This window comes from Lissotriton helveticus, chromosome 2_1 (assembly GCF_964261635.1).
Source record: "Lissotriton helveticus chromosome 2_1, aLisHel1.1, whole genome shotgun sequence".
Classification (NCBI taxonomy): Eukaryota; Metazoa; Chordata; class Amphibia; order Caudata; family Salamandridae; genus Lissotriton; species Lissotriton helveticus.
Genome location: NC_136059.1, coordinates 737,971,806 through 737,992,370, shown reverse-complemented (window position 1 = coordinate 737,992,370; position 20,565 = coordinate 737,971,806). Strand labels below are relative to the sequence as shown.

The following is a 20,565-nucleotide window of genomic DNA, read 5'->3' as shown; positions in this document are numbered from 1 at the left end:
GGAGCTCTCCTCAAATACCTACCCCCAATCTGGAACAATTGATGCAAGAGAGAAGAAATGTGCTGCGGGCTGCTGCTGCCTTCCGATACCCTGTTCCCGAATCAGATACCGAAGGATAGGATTCCAAGTCTACAAGTGAAGAGGGCTCTATGTCCTGCATACCCCTTCCATCGGGCCTTAGAATGCCACTCACTGTGACCCCAAAAACAGCAAATCATGTCCTATGAATCTTGCTAAATTCATAATCCGACTATATGGATGTGCATGTATAACATCACTCTCCTTTTTTCCAACCATCCAGAGAACGCCCCCCTTCAAATAAAGCCCGTGCCTGCTCTGAGCTGGTACCTTACCGTATCATTGACACTGCATACATACCTAACAACGGGGGGTATCTAGTAGTAGATGGGGTAACATGAGTCTCACCGTACACAGGTAGACTGCAGAAACAGTGGAGGAGAGAATTCTACTCCACTAATTACTCCTCTTATGTCAGGGGGTTGATGATGTCGATCCAGGCCAGAGTCCCATTGGTAGTGGCTGACACTGTTTTAGACCCCTAATTTCCCTATGTGTTTGCAGAGGGCCGTTTAGACAGCCGGCAGTTGTTGCTTTGCTCCCTTTATGCACCCAACACCAAACAAGTGCCCTTCCTACAAAAATTATCTGGTGTGTTGGAGCGCTGGAGCCCACTCCCATGGGTGTTGAGGGGTGACTTTATTAGTGTCCTTAATATAAATCTAGACCGATCCTTCCCACCTTTTGTTGCACTTCCACCACCCCCAATGCCAAAACTCTGACAAATTGGCTACAAAAATGGGAGCTATTAGAAGGCTGACAAAGGCGAAAAAATCACACAAAAGTTTACTCATTCTACAGAACACATAGAAAGAGGAATATGCATCTAAGGATTGTTTTTGTGCAGGAAGGTGTCCCTTTCTGCACAAAAACAATCCTACATGCAACGCAGGCACCCATGCACCATGGTGTAAGGGTGCCTGTGTTGGTGCTAGGCTGCCAAAAGGGCACCAGTGCAGGGGAAAAGGCAGGAATGCACCATATTGCCTTAAATATCAATCAATCAATCAATCAATCATGCCATTTGTATAGCGCACTACTCACCCGGGAGGGTCTCAAGGCGCTTGGGGGGAGGGGTATGCTACTGCTCAAACAGCAAGGTCTTGAGTTGTTTCCTGAAGGCGAGATGGTCCTGGGTCAGCCGAAGGTGGATGGGGAGGGAGTTCCAAGTCTTGGCAGCCAGGTAAGAGTAGGATCTTCCTCCGGCGGTGGCTCTTCGGATGCGTGGTACGGCTGCGAGGGCGAGGCTGGTGGACCGTAGCTGGCGGGTGGGCATGTAGAAGGTCAGGCGGTCGTTGAGGTACTTGGGGCCCAGGTCGTGGAGAGACTTGTGTGCGTGGGTGAGGAGCCGGAACGTGATCCTCTTGTCGACGGGGAGAAATACAGCTCTTTTCTGCTCTTTCCCTGTCAAGCAGTGCAGTATCTTGCTGCTCTGCACTGTGTGACAAAACTCGTAAATCGACCAAGTCTTTTATGGAACCTGTGGTACTTCCCTGGTAATGCCCAACCAGCATCTGGAGCTCCCGGCCCAGATGGGCTTCCGTCTGAATTCTATAAAACCTACACTCCACTCCTGGCACCAAAACTGAAAACACTATATGACATAGCTATGGATACCTCACACTTTCCACCCTCAATGTGCGAAGCCCTCCTAATATCACTGCCTAAACCAGGTAGGGACCCAGAGGACCTGACACTCCTTGATACAGATTATAAAGTCCTAGCTAAGATACTGGCTTACAGGTTGCCCTCCCTCCTGCCCCCGCTGGTGCCACAGCTGGTGCATCCGGACCAGAAAGGATCTGTACCGCCCCAAACAACTCCTTAAACCTGGGTCAGTTTCTCCTGGTCCTAGAATACCCCCCCCCCGCAAACTGTTCACCCTCTGGATGTTTGGTACTTGACATTGAAAAGGCATTTGACTCCCTGGAACTTGGTCAGATTGTTATACAACAATCCAGCAGCCAGGGTCAAAATACTGATCTATAGGGGCACCTGGTAGGGCTGCCCATTATCCCCGCTGTTATTCTCGCTAGCAATAGAACCGCTCGCCCACACCCTCAGATGGGGGCGGCTAATGGGGGAGTTCTTTGAGTTCTCAGAGCAATGGGCGACACTATGTGTCACTATATGCTGACAATATGTTTTTGCATCTCAGGAACATCCTGGACATCCCAGTCACCACTGTGCACATGCTAGACAGATTTTCATTGAAAATATAACATAACGTGTATTTGTAAAGCACACATTCACCCAGAAGGGTATCTTCGCGTTGAATGAAAGTTGTTTATTGTTACCCACCTCGATGGTACTCATTTTATCGACCTCGATGGATGAAAGGCTGAGAGGACCCACCGGGAATTGAACCTGTGACCATGAGGTCAAACACAGGCTCCAACAGTCGACACATCAGTCCCACTAAGTCACCAGACCCAGTTTGATCTCCGGTCTCAAGGTCAACTGGAGCAAGTCAGGCCTTTTCCCCATTGTGGCCAGCACACCTGACCCACCTCTTCAAATAAATGGAATCTCCATGCTGTAGCAATGTGTCATGTTCCCTTATATAGGAATTTGCATATATCATACCCCAGCAGACCTATTTGATGGTACCTTAGTTCAAGCGGTCACCGCCCTGGGGTCACAAATGACGTTCTGACAAACTCTGCCACTTTCAGTAGCAGGCCGCATAGCGCTCAGCAAAATGGTCAATATACCACTCCTCCTATATTATTTCTCCAACTTCCCGCTGTATGTCACAAACTCGTTTTTTCGTTCCCTAGAACAAACCACAGGGGACTTTATTTGGCCTACCTCGCACCGCAGGGTGGCACTAGCTTAACTCTATGAAGCACCTGGGGCGTGGCAGAGCTGAAAACCAAAATGGCCACCTGACTCCGAAGCTCCAAAGCCGCCGACCGCGTTAAAAGCACTCACTGTCTCCCCAGCCAATGCCTCGGGCTACAGAACGTGGGAGGAGACACTGCAGGAGAGCGGCTTCATAATGAGCTGCTTCCGAGCCTGATTGCCGGAGGATACAGGGAACAGTGGCCTGGGCTCTCTCAGGCCTGACACGGCCATCGGAGGCCTCGAGATGACAGGGGTCTCAGGTGAGCATGAAGCCGGGGCCCGGACATTGCAGGGCGGCAGCGAACACCACGCCTGACGCCAAGGCTGCTGCTGATCGAGAGACCAGCCTACCTGATGGAGAGCAGCATTGTCGCTTCGGTCCCTGACGATATCTGGACACAGAAGTGAGTGCACGAGGTGGGGGGGCGCCAATAATCGGAACAACTGAGCATTCTGCTTGGCTGACAGAGAATCCGCATGGCATGCCGGCAGCTTTCAGTCAGCGCCAAGTCTATTGGACCTCCGGCATGACTCAGCGCTGATGGCGTCTCAATATTGTTGCACACTGTACATGCCACTGTGCTGCACATGCAGGATGCTCTCCCTTCCAAACTGGCACTTCTCGGGCACAGTGGCCTCTCTCTTGCTGAGCTGCTGAATAGTATGCACACATGCTAGGCTCCTATACACGTGCATAACCAGCCACATATTCATGACTACAGGGAGCTACATTCATAACTAAAGGCTACTGCAACAAAATAATAAGAGCAAGCCGCAAGACCTGCTGGAGGCTCAGACTCTCTACGTCACATGTTGTCCATGGGGCTGCTTGAAACGATGGGGTGAACGGATCCGAAGCAGCGCCAACTAACCTTCGACACTGCAAAGACTCCTAGACGCGATGAGGCAGACAGCCCACAGGTGCTGAGGCTCCTCCACTGGATGGCACCGCCGCCATTATGGCGGAGCTACGGGCTGGCTTCCAAGCCATTGACACGTTCCTAGAGGCCCTCACCACCTGCCTGGATGACATTCATAAGAGCCTTGTAAATCACGGAACCTGCATTGGGAAAGGTTGAACAACGGGTGACATCCTTGGAAGATTCGCAACCCCCATCCAGAAGAGGGTGGATAGGACTGAAGAATTGCTCAAGGCAGTGGCCGACAAGTCTGAAGATTTGGAGACGTGCTTGCACTGCAATAACTTCTGCATTGCAGGCATGGCTGAATCTACGAATACTGGTCCCATATCTAAGTTTGTTGAAACAGTCCTGACAGATGTCTTTGGCAGAGAGGCCTTTTCCAGTACGTTAGCAGTGGAGAGAGTGTATCGGACATTAGAACCACGCCCGATGCCAGGAGCACCCTGAGATTAATAGTAGCAAGACTCCTCAACTATCAGGATCGAGATGCAGCATTGCAACTGTCCCGAGAGAGGGGCTCGCTCTCATATCAAGGGACAGATCTGGCGCCCTTCCCAGACTTCACACCAATGGTTCAAGAAGCACTGCGCAAGTATGTGGACATCAAACATGTCTTGCAGAGGGCAAATGGCAAGTATGCTATGCTGTACCATGTGCGACTTTGCATCCAGATCGATGGCAAATCCCAAATTTTCGATACTCCTGATGATGCAGTGAAGTTGTGGAAGCATAATCAGAACGTGAAGAAAAGCCAAGTGCACGGAGAAGAAGAGGAGTTGATGCCGTAATAATGATTAGTAGCCCTATAAACTCTGCACCAAATGGATCCTTGATGGGCCCATTTGTCCATGAACAAAAACTATGCCTAGCCAAAGTAGTTGAGGCAATAGGTAAAATACAAGCTTCCGTGCGCTATAAATACGAAACAATTACCGAATGGTGGGGAACTTTGCTATCTGCACAACTGATGTGCGAGGCGGTATAGAATTAATTTATCATATTTTTCTCGTTATTTGGAGTGATGCCTACCCCCCTTGGAAGGTCTTTCCTACTGTTTAATGTTCACAGGGATATTAAAGGGATTCCCCAGGTGCTTTTTTGTATGTATCCGATGTGGGTGGGGGGTTGCTGGAAAGGTTTTCTTAGAACCTGTTTTCCTATTTAGATTACATACAGAGTAATGCTTCTATGGTTGAATGGCTACACATACATCATGCAATCGCAATGCGTCACAATACATAACAACCTGACCCCATGCCCCATTCATCTATGCAGTGTAAAGGTTTGCGTTTAATGTGTTTGTCCTGGAATTTTAGAAGCTTCTCCAACCCCAGAAAAGGACGCCAAGTTTTAGCTCACATGGCTAGATATGGCATCCAGATGGCTTTCCTACAAGAGACACACTATGCACCACTCCAGACACATAGATTTACATCGAACTGGGGCACTAACCATTTCTTCACAAACTACAGCACATACTCCCGGGGCCTATGCATTCTAATACAACGATCACTCCCTTTTCAGGTGAACGAAATAGTGGTGGATGAGGAAGGCAGATACATCCTGGTGGTGGGGGTGATGGGCAACAGATCACTTTTGCTGATCAATATTTACGCCCCAAATGTACATTCCACAGATTTCTTCCCCAAAGTCACCTTACACAGTGCGCAACTAGATACTGAAATAGATCTCAAAATGGACACAACAGGGTGGGATACATCAGTAAACCACACCTGTGCAAGGTCTCACTTCATTGTTACGTACCTCACTGCTATCAGATCCCTGGAGGGCTCACCACACCACTGGGCGTGACAACTCCTTCTACTCAGCCCCACACGGTTCATGGTCACGAATAGACCATTGGTACTTTACTCCCCGACTTTTACAGGCAGCCCAAGCTTTTGAGTACTTGCCCCGTACATTGGCAGACCACTCCCCCATCCTCCTCACAATGGAATTGCCTACTCGCAGCCACATTCCTTCTGGAGATTCCCGGCAGAAGCCTTACTAGATTCAATTTTTACACAGTGAGGTTGAAGAGGCCATCCGGGAATATTTTCAACTAAATGAAGTCATGGTGGAGCTGCAGTCCACACTGTGGGACGCTTTTAAAGCTTATATTAGAGGGGTATGCGTATCCAAGCAAGCAGGAGTGCTGCGTTCAATACGGAGAGCGCTGGAAGTGTGGAGGGAAAACTTAGAGATATGGACGCAGCCATGCGGGCAACTGATTCCCCCTCATCCCTGCATGATTGAGCAGCACTGTTGGCAGAATTCACTGACCTCGCGGTTAATTCCCTTGTTGACACCGGCTTATGAGTGCACCCAACGTCCAGGTTAATAGTTCCCGAGTAACCCAGGCCTACCAGGATTCTCCCACTCAGCTTAATTGCTCCTGAGGTTCCTTCTTCACCCCTCGTGGCTTCCATAATTTCCTCTCCAACCCACGTAATCACAGGTTGCTACCTCTCGGCTTGCCTGACATGGTCACTCCCGTCAACGTGGCTCATTCATGAGGCGGCGGTTTCTGCTACCACGCTGACAACAGCGCTACACATCATCTTCATTACGCCTTGCTTCCGTCAGACTAGACCCCCCATCGACGCTACCAATTCTACATGTCACACCTTGTTCGTCCTGATGATGATCTCCATTTTTTGAGATCGAAACGCCGTCGACCATTACAACCTAAACTCCATAATGTTGATAATTTAATTTGGAGTTTTGCTTTTCTGTTGTTTTCAATGCGATGTCAATTTTATTTGTCACCAGCACTTTTCACTTCACGCACTTTCACGTATCTGTGTGAGCACCTGAACTATTATCTTTAAATACCAAATGATACTTCATTTATGATGTGAATAAATGCAATGTCATTCAAAAACCTTGTATCTCTTCATACACTGTTTAAAAGGTCCTGTTTGGACTTTTTATGCTGTGACAACTGATTAACGCTGCTCTTAAATGAATTGTAGAGCAGGCTACCAGAGTACCGTATTGGCCTCACACAGACCTGTGTTCTCCTTAACCATGTGGAGGCATTTGTAGGCATGGATGAGTATCTTGAAGGTTACTCTCTTCTCGACGGGGAGCCAGTGAAGGTCTCGCAGGTGTTGGGTGATGTGTTCATGTCGGGGATGGCGAGGACGAGTCTGGCTGCGGTGTTCTGTATGGTCTTTTAGCTTGCGGAGCAGAAATTTGTTGATCTCGGCATAACGGGCATTTCCGTAATCCAGTCTGCAGGTTATGAGTGCGTGGGTGATGGTCTTTCTTAACTCAGAGGGAATCCATTTGAAGGTCTTGGGAAGGATGCAGAGGGTGTTGAAGCAGGTGGAGGCAACGGCGTTGATCTGTCGGATCATGATGAGGGAGGAGTCGAGTATGATACCAAGGTTCCAGGTGTGGTCCGTGGGGGTAGGAGGGCTGCCGAAGGGCAGTGGGCCACCAGGCGTTGTCCCATGCAGAGGGGAGGGTCTGGGGAAGAGGACTTCTTTCTTCTCCGAGTTAAGCTTCAGACAGCTGCTGCTCATCCAGGATGTGACGTCCTTCATTCCTCCCTGAAAGCTGAGTCTGGTGGTGAGGGGGTCCTTGGTGAGAGAGAGGATGAGCTGGGTGTTGTCAGCGTAGGATACTATGCTGATGACACCCCTATGAAGTATGCTTATTACGACACTGTATTGTATATCTGGAAGTGCACAATAAAAATAGTTGAGAAAAAAATCAGAGGACCGTAGTCTTGGTGTGGTAATATGTGCTTGCAGTGTTGATTAGCAGACATGATACAACAGCATAGCTCTTATCTCTAGGTCCTGGAGCAAATTGAAGCAGGAGCAGAGCTTTATGTCTGCAGCCTCTGTCCACAATGTTCAGAATATATATACTCTTTTGTAGGTAAAGGGTCCCTGACCCAAGAGGGACCTGAAGTCCTGTGGCAAATGAGTCCACTCATGGCGTACCTGGTATGTATTGAGGTGATGGGTACATGTTGCACTGAGTATTGAAAAATGTTGTTTGTCAGAAATTATACTTTACTCAACAGCTCCTCCCTTTTCATGATTGTCTTGTCACGTCTTTGGAGGTCTGGACGTGGTTGTAAAATACCTCACTCAAACTGAGTTATGGATAATTTAAGTGTTTGTCCCTTCCCTATTGTTTCATGTATCTAATTTGTTTATTTTTCTGGGTCTCAGTCCCCGAAAGCATAGGTGCAGCATGGTGTGTAGGGTCCTTAGTCTGTTGACATGGGCTATGGGACTAACCCGTTCTATAGCTGTTATATACCAGGAAGGTGGGTGCTGGCTGCCGATGCTGTTTCTGCAGGCATTTGCCCATCTAATTTGTGTCTATTGATCCTGGCTTTGCCTCTCTGGTGCAGGAAGAATGCAATATTGCATATTCTCTTTTCATGCTGGTTTTCACTTGGATGCTGAAAGAGGCAGTGGTTGTGCATCAGGTGGATCACTCACCATTGTATGCCTCCAAAGGTTACATGGCGGGAGGCAGGACTGGACCTGTTTGCTCTTTTTACTCTTTAAGCTCTATTCAGAACAAGACAGGTGGTACAAGCTGACTTTGTCTTGGATGCAGCATCAGAGATCAGACAGGGCCTAATGTAGACAGCTTCTTCACCTCCTGAGGTGGATGCAGAAAGATGTCATGCAAAAGATGTGGGAGCACCATATGTCCTCAGTTTCAGGAACTAGAACAGTGATCACTGTGCAAGAGATTGGCAGTGCTTATTCTGTATCCTTCTTGCTGCAGGAGTTCCCAGATGGCTTATTTGTTTCTGTTCCAGGACCTACCATTGCGGAGCACCACTTGGTAGAGGGCAGCATCTTTAGTCAGAAGCTGCCATAAGTAAGGATAGGATAATCAGATAGCCCACAGCTTCTTCCTCTACGTCAAGCAGCGATGATAGAGCCTAGATGGCTTCCATGGTCCTTTGTTGAACTTTAAGTTGCAGGAGAGAGGTCCTCTGTATTCTCATGCACAGATTTCTTCACAGGAATTAATCCCACCTCCTGTACCAGCAGTGTAGTGGGGGGTTCACAAGGAAGAAAGACCTGCTCTGCCCTGAGCTGATATTGCAGATTCAGTGTTGCGGACAGGGCCATGTCACCGTTAGCACATCCGCTGTTGGAGGCTTCTCGAGGAAGGCGCCTGCTGTCACACTTCCTTCTGTTACACCAGCATAGGTAAGAGTATTCACCACACCAGCACAGTGGGGTCAGGAGGTGGGCTGATCCTGCCAGAGGACCTCATGGCGGTGGAGCAGCAAGGCAACAGCAGCAGGTGGCCTCACTTATGCCTGAAGCCGCAAATCGTTAACCCTTTGGGCATGTCAGCAGCAGCAGGTGTCCTGAATTATGCCTGAAGCTGTGGCTTGTTAACACCTTGGGCATGGCAGCAGCAGCTAGTAGCCTCACTTATGCCAGAAGCTGCTGCCCATTAGCCCCTTCTCTCCAATGCATTGTCAAATGTTGGTGGCCAGCTTAGCCAGAGAAATAAAATGGACATCAGAAGATAGAGGGAAACTGGAGTGGGGTATTTATTTTCCAGGTTATTTGATCAGATGGCAATGGTGTGTGGAGAGTGTTGAGAGTGGTGATAGCCATCTCAGAGAGCTGGTTGTCCTGAGCCTTTGTGCCTTCCTGGATACTACACTCTACAGTCTGTGAAGCTGATATACTGTCAGCAAGTGTTAGATATGGGATTGTTATTTGACTGGGATGTGAGCCCTCGTCAAGAGGCAGCCACAATCATTGTCAGAGTAAGGCACAAGCAACCCCAAATTAACCTGTGCTCAACCCTCTGGTATTGGCATCAAGCAGTCAGGCTTAACTCAGAGGAAATGTTTAAATTATTGGTACAATACGTCAAATAGTAAAGCCCGGAAAACACCACATAAAAAGAATACCACACCAGGTTAGGAACATTGATCGTACCTTAATCAATAAAACAAGATCAAAACGACAAAAATCCCATTAGTAGAACCGAATTTAATCAATTTAGCAGTTTCAGGTCAAATAGTGCTAAAAAACAAAAAGCGCCAACTGTGGCTATCCGGTCATGCCGGAGCAGGACAAAGTCACACGTTTAGGCTGACTGCGACGGAACACAGGCCAGCTTCTGGGACCCAGTTAAGCCCCGCTGAACAGAGTACCTCAAATCTTGGTTTGTGTAGCAATGCGTGGATCCGGGTCAAAGATGCATCACACAGCCGAAGCAAAGTGCCGGTTCGGAGATGCGGCGAGGCTGCGGTGCAAGGTCCTGGTGTGTCAACGTCGAGGAGCCTGTTGCCGGGCTTGTGATGTCAAGCCCGGTGTCAAATATGCGATTTGCAAGAGCACTTTAAATCCAGAGAAATACTAAATCACATTTCAGTTCTTCAGAAACGATACGAGGATGAAAATATTGGCACGTTCTTAGCATGATCAACAAAGCAGAAATCTAAGGTGACTCTGTTAAATAGATTTTTTATTCTTCTTTGTCCACGATGGTATCTCATGCACAAGAAAAAATGGCTGTGTTTCTTAGCCATTATAGAAGACTTTATGCAGATTCAGAGAATATGCCAAGATGGTGGAAAGATGACTGGGAGGATTAAATATTCAGACAATTACAACAGAGCAGGGCGACACACTGATTGCTCCAATTACTTAAGCAGAAGTTGCTCAGGCTGTCAAGGGATCTCCCACGGCAAAATCTTGCAGGACTGATGGGGTTCCCATAGAAATCTATAGGCTGCTCGCACCCCAGTTGAATACATTTCTAGTCAGTCTGTACAATAATCCCTGATTCTGTTACTCAATCAGCAGTGGTGAGCTTCCTAAAAAAAAGGTAAACCTCAGAATGATGCGAACTCATGCCATCCTATACGTTTACTCAATTCGGATTATAAATTTTTACTGACCATTATGGCAAATAGACTCACGCAAATAGTACCTAGCGTTATTCATAAGAGTGGATTCCTTCAAGTGTGGATCATGCCTACCAGTACACATTGTTTAGTACAGGAAATCGATTATTTTTCAGTGAAGTTTAAAGCTGCAATCATAATGTTAGACGCAGAGAAAGTGTTCAATATGGTGCAGTGGAACGTCTTTTTTAGGTCAAGCCTAGACAGCGCATGCGCTGTCGCAAGACCTAAGGTAAACAGTATAGCTAGAGTAATCCCGCCTGCTGTTTGCCTGCTGCTTGTAATTGGGTTATTTATGTGTCACTCAGATTTCCGGCCTCCCTATTGGTTGCTGCTCCGATTCATCACTTCAGTTTTTATCTGAAGCAGCACCGACCAGCTACAGTTTTGCCGACCTCAGTCACCAAACCTTTTTAGCAGGGCTGCTGGTGTGTGGCAGTCACCGGGTGACCATGGCGCCGCAGTGAGTGGAGGTGGGAACCGCATCGCTGCTCAGGAAGCTGATTGTGCACATCTTCTCCTTTGATGCCTCGGTCGCCTGTTCGGAGTGGCGGGACTATCTCCTCTAACCAGCGCCTTGGCCTGAGCTTCAGCTCAGCTACACCCCACCCTGCTAAAAGGTACTGTGACTGAGGTTGGTCTGCAAATGCAAAAAATTTAATTCCTAGAGGAACGGTGGGCTGGTTTCAATGTTTTCTTTTTTTTTAATAGCGCAAACTTCACCCGAAGGTTTCTGGTATCAGAGCGCTTTACATGAGCACCAGTAGCGCTACACAAGGACACATATTCTATTTTGCCTTCCTCTTTGAAGTCTGTTTGTGTGTATTGGCTTAACTATGTAGGATGTCGGTTCTGCGTGTTGCAGCCTCACATAGCGCCACCCTAGGCTCTCACTGTGCTTGTTTATTTTATCTGTGCTTCTCGTAAAATGCTCTTTTTAGGCCAGCCACCTAAGATGGCACCACCGTGTGTCAAACGATGACACTTCACACTTCAGTTGTGAAGAGGTGATATCACAGTGAGCTAGAACCCACTGCGGGGAGCAGGTTTCCATCTCATTGCATGGCAGCTGTGGTGACTGGCGAGTCGACGTCCATCAGGGCTTTAGAACCTCCCAAGGACGTCAGTGGAAGTCTCACAACCCACTGTGTTTTGTTTTGATCAACAGTGGGCGTGTCTGCGCGGCAACGCTGGGATCTTAAACCTTTCTCATATCTTTGTTTCCCTTCTACCCCTCCCTCTCGCCGTCTTCATCACCACCATCCATGGTTGACGAGTTGGTATTAGGCTCAAAACCCCGCCCATACAGTTGACTCAGAGTCTTCATGCCACGGAAACACTACTTTAAAAAATGGCAGCTCGATGTTATCCCTGTGTTACGATTGAGGGTTTTCCCCTTTTCATTGTTTATTTCTGGTGTATCACACTGCTAACTCTGAGAATGTTTCCCCCGTCCATATCCATAGCCATCAGGGTTCCACTCCTGTGTCCCTTTTAATCTATGCTGATCATAGATTTCCGTATGCACTACTCCGTACTACCTGCGGATTTCATATAGCACAGAAATATTCAGTAGGATGAAACCTCTACCCCCATAAAATACGGCATTCTTTGGAGCCACCAGCCCCTCCTCTTTTGCATATGGACTCTGTTCTACTTTGGAAGTAAATATTTGTGCATGTGGAGCGAAAACGCATCGGGTAGTTATGTGAATACCTATAAAATGATACACTTGTTTGTAGTCTCAGGCTTTTCAATAGCCACCTGCTACCCTCTCCTAGGAGCACTTATGTAAAAACACGACATCAAAGCATCAAGCATTTGCAATGTAATAGGTCTCGCACTTATGCGAATTTAAGCTATTGGAATTGTAAATGTCAATGCCTTTTATTTATGTTTTAAAAACAACAAAAAAAGGCATTGTTATTTGCAATGTAAACATCTCAAACTCGCGTAAATGCGAGGCCTATTGCATTGCAAATGCTTGTTTCTGTATTGACTAAATTCGTTTTTCTCTCAAGTTTGTACAGGCAATTAGGAATTTATATGTCAATGCCAAGATGTCCCTAATAGTGAATGGAGAGCTAGCTTTCTATTAGTCGCGGGACTCGTCAGGACTGTCCCCTGTCTCCAATTTTATTTTCATTATTCCTAGAACCCTTGGCCTGCACTCTCAGACAAGATCAGACTATTCGACCTCCCCTTACCAGGAGCAGTAAAATTGAAACTCTTTGCGGACAACATGGCTCTTTATTTGGCAGCGGAAAATGATAATATTTTACGCGCTTTTCCTAAAATTAGTGAATATATGGAAACGGAAGGATATAAGATGAATCAATTAAAAAACAGAAACACTGCTTTTTAATTGCTCCCCAGAGATATTACAAGCATCAATTCAGGCGCATTATTCTCCTGCCACACCATTACGATATCTAGGCATTTTTGTGTCTTCACAAATAGACTATTAATTCGACCTGAACTTCACACAACATTGCACATAGTACGTAAACTCCTAAATTAATGGCAGAACCTTCCTCTGTCTATTATGGGGCGTGTGGCTCTTATTAAAATGTGTATACTTCCGTTGTTCTCATTCAATTTTTTGAATATTTTGATTAAGTTCCCTCCATACTTGCTTTGACTCTGCTGCCAGGAAAATTATACAATTTTTATGGCATGGGAAAAAGTCTAGATCGACAATGCAAGCCCTAAAGTTAGATTCTGAAGAAGGGGGTTTAGCTCTGCCAAATATAAAAATTTATTATCAGGCAACGCTACTTGATTGGTTTTCTAAATCCTCCTTAGTGAGTTCACAGGAAGCCAACTTTTATTTGCAATGCATGGTGAATTAGTCTGATGTAGGGGATAGACCCCTTTTTAAAGGTTCCCAAGCTACCCAGAAAATCCAGATACAAGACTCCCTGTACTATTTTAGATCGTTTCCATAAAATATAGGAAAAATACAAGATTTCCTGGTTTCCCCAACAGCTGAAATTGGTAGAATGTATCCCTTAAGGTCTTCATATATCGGTGGGTACACTTTCTCGATGGTCACTCCTGGGGTTGCATGGAGTGGCAGATTTTTTCCACAACAGAGAATTTGTGCAATGGCAGAGATTGGTAAATTTAAAAGCCAATGTCGACATATCTCTTCTTTTCAGCTTTGTTCAAATGAAAAAAATGTGTTCCGGGTCTGTAATGGGAAATGAAACTCTGGCAGATATGTTGGGAACAGCTTATTTCATCTCAAAATAACACAGCGTGGGAAATTGGTATAGATTATTGCACCCAAAAAATAGCAAGTCCTCAGTGACAGACCTTTTATGATCAATAGAAGCTTCTACTGGTTGTCGTTTGCCCAGTGGGTGTTTTATAGCCAAGTGAGCTATAAAGCAGTCAGAGCTGCAAACCTGAGAAGGATGGCGTAGTTTAGCAAATGGATGCTGTATTACACTCCAGCAAAGCTCCATAAGATGTATCCAGGGGTAGAAGCTAGTTGTTTCAGGTGTGCATGTTTCATGTACTTGCCCTCTTTTGCTTAATTTCTGGAAGGATATCTTGCTGAAATTAGGCAGAAGCTGAAGTGTAATCTTCTCCCCACCCCTTATGATGCTCTGTTTGGTATCACAATATCCACAGAGGAAATGACTATTGGGCAGTGTCAGATCGTGTTATTTCCACCTTGGTTGCAAGGTCATTGATATTGGCTATTTGGAAATCAGACCAAATTCCAACACTTTCGCAATGGCTTTTACAGATGCAAAGAGTTTATATGCAAAACGAGTGGGCTCTACTACTAAAGTAGCCAGGATATGGAAAAATTGAGAATCTAGTGAGTAATCATGGAAAAGTTTGGGGAGAATATAATATGTTTGGGAACGTAAGTAATGATTTGAGTAATTGTAATAGCTGAATGCTATTCTTTTTACTTCACCGGCACTTTATATACAATTTTGTCATGACAGTGGGATAGTTCTTATTGCTGTGTATTTATAAGGGAGAATCTATTGTATAATAATGAATTCTTTATTTTTGAATATGACAATGAAGAAATCGCATTTTACGTGAAATATAAACTGTAATCTGTGCAGTGCATGGGTGCAAAAATAAAAAGGATGTAACGCGTAGTTGGGGCGATGTGTCGAATCCGAAGAGCTGTAAGGGTGCAATGCGAAGGTGTCGCCGTGGCTGCTGTCAACAAGAGATGCGAGGGCCTGCACCAAGGATGTGTTGCACAGTGGCAGTTCCAAAGGCGGTGCAGGCCACAACGCCAATGCAACTCTTTGTGGAGGGTCCAATTTAGGCAGCAGCAGAGTTGCCTTAGTTCTGCTCAGGATTGCACTGCACAGCAGGGGAGATGCCTCAGTTCCACTGAATCCACAGAGGCTGGAAAAGCACCTTAAGTCCACTTCCAAGGGTCCATAACTGGGGTGACACCGCTTAGCAGGGTAGCTTACAGATGGCAGAGTCCAGATACAGATGAAAGGTGTTTGGAAGCCTCGTATATCCCTGAGGCTTCAGATCAGGAGGCCAGCCAACTAGCCCTTGGAGTCACTCTGTGTTCTTGGTTCAAAAGATGCAGGTCCAGTCCTTCTCAGCTAGGCAAGAGTGCAGCAGATAGCATGTCAGCACTGCAGGGCAGCAGTTCCCACAGAGCAGCAGTCTGACAGAGTGGCAGTCCTTTCAGCAGCACATCAGTCCTGAGTTACTCAGACATAGCTCCGAGACTAGTGTCGGACCACTCATGCATTAGCCTAAAACTGAGCGGGTGTCACAACGAAGCCGTCACTAGGAGATGGTGCTTTAACAGCTATGTACTCTCAGACCCTGCGAACAAAAAAAAGATTGAAGAGGCCATGATAGAATACCGTAAACATAACGACTCCCGGGGACTAGCATTAACACACTGTGGGATGCCCTGAAGGCAACTGTTAGAGGCACAATAATTGAAATAAAGTAAAAAATAAACAAGAGTATAAACCGGAGACCAACATAGCTTGAACAGTAAATCAAGAGTTTAGAAATAGCCCATGCAAAGTCCATACATGATAGAAAGCTCCTTGCAAAACTAACACAAAAAAATAAGAATACAACAAAATCCTAAGTGTGAGAGCAGGACTGTGGATTAACAAATACAAAGGCCTTAACCTATGTGAAGCTAATAAAGCAGGGAAACTCATTGCCTCCTATCTTAAACATAAACGCAACCAGTTTGCCATCTCAGCCATCACAGACTCTAATAGCCAAACCCACCTAGACACAAAGACATCCTCAAGACCTTTCAAGAGTTCTACCAATAACTTTTTTTAAATTATCAGAACCTTAATCTAGAAGAGTGTACAAAATACCTTGAAAGACTCGGGTTACCACAGCTAAGTACCGAGGATACACTTAGGCTAGGTCAAGAAATTAACCATACAGAACTTGAAATGGCAGTCAAATCACTGAAAGGAAATAAAGCCCCCAGGCCGGATGGGTTTACAGCCTCCTACTACAAGACCTTCTTCTTAAACCAGTTGAAACCAACCATGAAACAAGTTTTTAATAAATCAGCAGCTAGTTGGACAGTATCACAAACTATGTCTGAAGCTAACATAATAGTCATCTCAAAGGAGGGGAAAGATGAACAGTCGCCAAAAAACTACTGACCCGTATCCCTTATTAACGTGGACTGCAAAATATATGCTAAAATCTTGGCAGCCAGACTCAAATCTGCTCTCCCCAAACTAATAAGCACCTCTCACGTTGGATTCCTATGTACTAGTATGTCTAATGGCAACACCCGCCTTCTCTGCCACATATTAGAGCATGTGGCCACTAAAGCTGAACCAGCAGTAGCTATAACATTAGATGCCGCAAAGGCCTTTGATAGAGTCTCCTGGGCCTTCCGGGAAATCTGCATGCAATCGTTCAACTTAGGAAAAGGATATATACGTACGGTTATGGCCCTGTATGGGGAGCCATCAGCCCGCATTGTCGTTAATGGGTCACTCTCTAAGCCCGTTAGGTTACAGCAAGGTACTAGACAGGGATGCCGACTATCCCCCTCCTTTTTTTTACTAGCACTGGAACCCCTTATCCAAGTTATCAAGTTAAATACGAACATAAAAAGGGTCGATATCAATGGTGTGCAAATTAAATTAGCCGCCTAGGCGGACAACATAATAAGAGAAACGGAACATCCAAAGACATCAATTGAAGGTCTGATGGAAACAATAGCAAAATATTCCGGGTTTTCAGGCTATAAACTCAACAGAGACAAATCAGAATGCAAACCACTAAATATTCACAGCACGAGAGACATCCTGGGTGAGTCGGGTTTAGCCTGGCAAGTAGGGTATATCAAATACCCAGGCATCAATTTTGGTAGCGACTTATTGGACAAGCTACATCAGAATGAGAAACTGCTACTAGAAAAGATCAAAAAAACTTCTGGACTCTTGGTCACCAAAATTCATAACCTGGTGGGGGCAGAATCGATACTAATAAAATGATGATTACATCAATGGTTAACTACCTAATCAGTATTCTCCCGCTCCTACTCACGGATGATTTTCACCACAAAGTGGACATCCTGATCTCTAAATTCCTTTGGCGAGGGAAGAAAGCACGGATAAGTATAAAAAAAACTGGATAAGAATCAAAGAGGGGTAAATCTAGCGGATTTCAGAATATTTCAGCTAGCTTTTCTGGCAAAACAAGGCTCATATTGGATATCACCACCTACCGACTATACCCCGGTATGGCTACAGGTAGAGAGGGCCATCCTGAATAAACCTAAGCCCCATGCTCTACTAACATCAAATAGACTATACCTCCAAACTTCCAAGTCCATCTTTACCAACTAGAAAATGATGTATACCTGATTACATTCTCAGACCTTAAGACAAGATATAAATTAGATGACATTGAATTCTATAACTTTTTGAAAATTAGAATGGCCCTGTCAAAAGCTAAACTATTCACCTCACAACCATCAATCTCCTGCTTTGTGTCAAAGATTAATACATTGGGGCACCAGGTCTCACAGCTCTATAAACTCCTCCACCCAAAATCCTCTAAACTTAATGATAATACCGTTGCCTATTGGGAACAACAAGCTAAAGCCACACATAACGAACAGGAATGGTCAACACTTTGGAGCTCGGTCTCACGTAATAAGATCTCCCCGGTGCTCCCACAAACAAAATTCTGGCTACTACACAATGCTTTTTGGACCATTGACCACTTATTCTCATTAGGCCTCCGGATTGACGCATTATGTAGGAGCTGTAACAAGGAAACAGGGGATCTAGCACATCTTACCTTTCAATGTCCAATACTCAAAGTTTTTGGGGAAAAAATCTTTGTCTTTTTAAATGGGTTGTTTGGTTGTACGCTAATAAAATAATTTTCCACCCTACCCATGGCTTTTATGAGCACAGACTTGAGTTCCTAACTTGAAAAGGCCAATAAACATAGGGGCCCCCTGAATGAGCAAATGTGGGGCAGACGGGCAGGGGAATCAGGAACAATTCTGTACGAAAAAACTATCTGCCCCCACTGATATAGGAAAGGGCTCGGCTAGAGTCCCAACGTTAAGTCATCAGTAATAAGCTCGCTTAGACCAGTAGAGAATCATAACATACAAGACAATTGCGTCATGAAAGGATATTCCATTTTTATTCAATTTTTTATATAAATATATATTTTTAGATTATAACAGGACATAATCGCAATAACATAGTATACAGTCAAATCATTCAACCTAAATCCCATTCAACCCTTCAGTCAATCATATCCAACTCACACCTACTCAAACACTCTTCATACATCCAGTACATATCACACTTCAGTTGCCAGTTGTTGGTGATGTATCCAGTCCTGCGTAGTCTCAAAAGGAAGAACGAGACTAGATGACAAAATAGCAGGACAAACTTGGAGCACCACCGAGACAATTGTACTTAATTGGTTTCAACCAAAGCTGCCTCCTCTGAGCCGCAAGGGGGAGGCTTACCAACACCGGTCTGCATGTGTGCCAACATCCCCACAGAATGTCAGTTGTAATTAATAATGAATGTAACTCTCCTTGCCTGTCTCCTACCTCCTCTTTTCCCTTTTCTCTGCCTTTTTCTGACTGCCTTTCTTTTCTTTTCTCTAATTATCGATTTGGGGGGTTAGCTAAACAAACGTGACACAATGTCTCAAGACACTGATGTATAAAAAATACGCGTGGGACAAACTATGCTGACCCTGTAACAGAATTGCTAATGTGTTCTTGTATAAAAAATAAATAAAACAAGTTGAAATTTAAAAAAGTAAGAGGGGCATTGCTCAACGCTGCCTGACATACCCTGCCAGCAGATGTCACACCTAATCCCTCTATTTTGTGACTATCTAGGAGGAATTAATAAAGTGTAACAACTGTCAGTTGCACCCAGCATGTAATCCAAGACAGGCTACAGGTACAATAGGGCAACGGGCAGAAAAATGCCCACTTTCTAAAAGTGTCAATTTTAAAATTGTGATCAAGAGCCCGACTGTATCATTAAATTGGGGTCTTCACCACAATTCCAAAGACACCAACATGACATGGCCATTTGCTTGCAATTGGAAATGACAACTTACTAAATGTAATAAGGAATTCCCAATGTTTCACAGTAGTGTAAAACCAATTTAGGAGTTTTTCACTACCAGGACATGTAAAACGTACATGTCCAACTTTCTAATTACTCAGCACCATGTCGTATGGGCTACCCAGGGCCTACCTTAAGAGTGACTTTTATGTAATAACAAGGGAGTTTAAGGCTTGGCAAAGAGATTTGAATGCCGAGCCGACATGGCAGTTTAAAACTGCCTTCAGGCTGCAGTTGCAGGCCTAAGGCATGTTTTAAGGGCTACCTAAGTGGGGGGGAAAAAGAAGTGTTGCAGGCCCACTGGTAGCTTATCATTTATAAACCCTGGGTATCTGGTATACCACTCTACAAGTAAATTTAATGTGCCAATTTGGTATAAGCCAATTTAACCATGTGTAAGGGGAGTGAATACAAGCACTTTTGCACTGGTTAGCAGTGGTGAAGTGTGCAGAGTATTAAAGCCAAAAAAAGAAGTCCCACTATAATAGAGGAAAGAGGAAACAGTTTGGGCAAGACCCTAAGGCTGACAGGTCTAACATTTAATAAAAAAGTAAAGACAGAACTGGGTGTTTCACCAACCAAATTAATTTTTCTTGAATGAGAAAGCACTTTATGATTCTAGACACCATTGAAAGCTTGAATGTTATATCATACAATTTGTGTTTACATTTTTGTTAAGGAAACAGCAAACAAAATCAAAGGCTGCACCAAGAGTTACTATAGTTCAAACAAATGTAAAGAGTGCAAATGGAATTTTACAATGATTGAGTTGTTTCTTAGCATTATATGTGAAAGAATTTCACATATTTATAAAACAACTGTTCTTTATGAAACTCATAATTGTATGCAGTCAGTGATATTGAGGTGCTCGTATATTTATATGCTTTGTATTAAATATTTATTTTGTTTGTAACTATCTACATCTGTTTCAACTCCATTATTTATGTTTAATGCTATTTATTCGTAGAATTTCTTTGATTATTGCACATGCAAGCACTTTTACATTGCTTGCATTTTTTTAAAACAGTCCTGTTTCCTTTATTACAATTTAGCTGCTTTAAAAAACAGAGAAAACTTTGCCCATTTTGGAATGCAATCACATGAATTGAAGAAAGTTGTCTCTTGAGCGCCACCATCGTGATGGTTGCAGTCCATCACAGGTAGCCCATATATAATAATTAGT

At 44.9% G+C, this 20,565-nt stretch overlaps 1 protein-coding gene across 1 annotated transcript in view; it reads left to right on the top strand.

Annotated features, from left to right (window-relative positions):
• LOC144819485 (uncharacterized) overlaps positions 1-20,565 on the top strand; it is a 646,675-nt gene that overhangs the window by 474,851 nt on the left and 151,259 nt on the right. The window lies entirely within an intron of this gene.